Source organism: Nestor notabilis, unplaced genomic scaffold (genome assembly GCF_000696875.1).
Source record: "Nestor notabilis isolate BGI_N333 unplaced genomic scaffold, ASM69687v1 scaffold366, whole genome shotgun sequence".
In the NCBI taxonomy this organism is placed as follows: domain Eukaryota; kingdom Metazoa; phylum Chordata; class Aves; order Psittaciformes; family Psittacidae; genus Nestor; species Nestor notabilis.
Window position 1 is genome coordinate 13,198 of NW_009933080.1, and position 3,296 is coordinate 16,493.

Consider the following 3,296-nt stretch of genomic DNA (forward strand, 5'->3'; position numbering starts at 1 on the left):
GATGCTGTTGCTGTTAGGAGGCTATGGGTTGCATTTGTCCTGAAGGACACTGGGGTTTTTTGAGACGTGGGGATTAGGTCTACCTATACATAGCCCAGCATTTGAACTGAAGTCTGTGTGTTGACAAAGTCTTCCAGGAAGATTAATGAAAGTAGAGCTGTCTGCATCAGTCAAAGAACCCAAACATAACAAAAATGAAACCAAACTAACCAAATTGTTAAATGTATGTGGAGTAGAAAAGGGTTATAAGCGGACCTAGGAAAACTTCATATAAATGACCTCTTAGAATGGAAGTAATTTGAGGGTTTATTTTTCTTACAGGAAAAGAGCAAGCCTTTTATTGACATGTGCAAGAAGTGACAAGTTGAAGGAGCTACATGTGATGTAGGTCTTTTAAGATTTTTGAAGGTACTTGGGTGCCTACAGGTGAAAGTAGAACCCAATGAAATTTACGAAAAAGGCTGTTTCTTCCTGTAATTGCCTGACTGCGTTAAAAGCCAAACCTTTAATTTGTAATGCCTGAGATGGTAATAACAATTACAGTGAAAATAAAAGATTCTACATTTTGCTGTGGCAGGACTTTTTCCTTGAATTGTCTGTGTTACATAGCCATGTTGTGTATCTGACCATAAATTCTAAACCAGTACTTGACTGTGGCTTTTTGCGTGCTCCCACCACTCTTCCTTAGCACTAATAATGCAACAACACATACTGCCTGTGTCAAATCTCAGCTGTTTTAGCGTCTGTACCCCTCTAGCTTATTTTTCTCCCCTGAAACTTCACTTGCTTGCTTTCTTAATTTGAAATATCCAACTTGACACAAGTTAGTACACTCTTAGTATATTGTGGATACATACCTTCTTTCAAATTACAAAGTCTCTTGCTACTAAGTTTCACTAAAACGTGAAATCTTATCTCATCATGGATCAGAACAAGAGAACTGCCTATGCCTTGCATTCCTTGAAGTTCTTTGAAAATAATTGACCTGTGGTTTTGACTTTGAAAAGTGGATGTAATGGGCAAAACTGAGGAACAAGACATTTTAATCATGTCTTAGATGGGTAAATGGGTATACCAAAGCATAGTTTATTCTGTAACTTTTTTTCCTTAAAACAGTAGAGTATTTCATAGTGAAATGGAAAGCAGCAGTTTATTTCCTGAAACCATCCTTTGGATGACAAGTGTCAATAATAGGTATTTGTATGAATACATGTAGCCTCAGAACCTTTACTCAGACCCACAACAACATCATCTGGGCACTGAAGGCAATTTTCAAACATCTGTCACAAATGATAATGGAAGCTAAATGAGAATGTATTGAATGGTAATCCTAAAAGTGCAGAAAACTTTCAAGATGCATTTGATAGACACTAGATCTCTTGCCCTGAACTACTCAAATAAAGTTGGTTTAATTCAGGGGTTTTTTTTATGTTTAGTAACAGATAGTCAATTAAAATAAAGTTGCAAGTATATTCTATGATTTGTATGTTGTTTACGGGTGATGTTACAGAGAACTGAAATCGCTGGTTGGCTGACTGGTTGGTTTTTAATCACTGGGAGTCTTATGAATCCTGTGGATCTTTTTCTGCAGTATGTGTTGAAGGCAATATCTTTGTGTAGCTGTTAAAACTCTTAAGTGAAATGTCTCAAAGTTATTCCTGTGTATGGTTCATCAAAGTGTTTGGTTACTGTCATGATTTAAGCCCAACCAGCAACTAAGTGCCACTCAGCCACTTGCTCACTCCCCATTTCCCTCTCCCCAGGCAGGATGGGGAGAAGAATTAGAAGAATGTAAAACCTGCAGGTTGAGATAAGAACAGTTTAATAACTAAAGTAAAATATAGTGATAATAGCAATAATAACAACAATAACAATAAATTTAGGGAACAACAAAAAAAGCAGTGAAAATTCAAAAACCACAATAAATTGCTCACCACCACTGATTGATGCCCAGCACAGAGAAATAACTCTATCCCAGCTGAAACCAGGATATTTACTAGTAAATATACAAAGCAGAGTAACTGTTAGAAGGACATATGACCTACTAGGATTTTCCTTCCCCCCTGCAACACCTAATTGATACGGAATTCTAAAGCAGGTTATTTAATTTTAATACAGTTTTTCCAGTGAAAAGGAAAAATGCTATAAACCTCAGTGTACTCAGTGTAGTGTGTCTGTTTTCACTTACAGATTTACCCTGCAGCAGTCACATATCACTGTATTTCCTTTGTCTGTAGATCAGTAGTGACAAAAGAAAACATGCCATACAGTAGAGTGGCATCTTGGCATAGGAAAAAAGCCAGCCAGATCTTGAGGAGTATGGGTAGTTTTACTTTGCTAAAGACAAGAAACCTTTAAACTTCCACTGGTATGTAATTTTGTGAGTGTAATATGGCTATTTGGGTGCCTTTTTGAAAATTAACAGATCTGCAGTTGGATCATGTCAATCTGGGAAAGCTTTGGACTTCAATATTAAAAGCATTCACTTTTGCTGAGTTCCTGTAAGAAGATTTACAGGTGAAATTTGTCTTTAACATAGGCACCTGTCATTTTCTGACATCCACATTTGCATAGAGAATGCAGGATCCACTGAATTCATTGGCAAAGGGTTTGATTTAGTAATCTAATGAAATTATTTTCTGAGTGGTCAGGACATAGCGTTCAAAGCAAATTGGTTGTGAGATGTAAAGTCTGTGGATCTGTAGTGGCTTGACAGACAGGCAAGCCCTCACCTCTTGTAAGGGTGGGGCTGGAGGCTGAAGAGAAAATGGTACTGCCTTGTCCTAGGCAGAAAATACCCTCTATGTGTGAAGTTCTCTGTTAACACAGAAAGTTGTCCCTATGTTTATTCTCCTAATTAATGACTTAACAACAATTCTCAAGCATAAGATGTATGAAAATGTGTATTCATGTTCATACCTGTTTCTTCTGTAATAGGAGAAAACAGCAGCATTAAGTAACAACTGTTTATTAATGCAAGACTAAAACTTTTCACAAATACTTAATCATACCAAGATGCACTTTTCTGTGACAGTTTTGACTGAATATACACAATAAACAGCTTAGCATAATTGTCTTATTTCAGCCTGTAGGATGCATCATTTCACTGAACTCGTCACAAGAAGAAAAGGTAATACATATGCAGTTTTCCGTATTTTAAAGTGGAAAAGGTCACATCCAAAATAACAAACAATATCACATCATAAATTCATAACCAGGCACACCTGGACACTGCTATATGAATGTTACTGCAATGAACGACAATGCAACTTTAACATGACTTGGAACCACAGCTT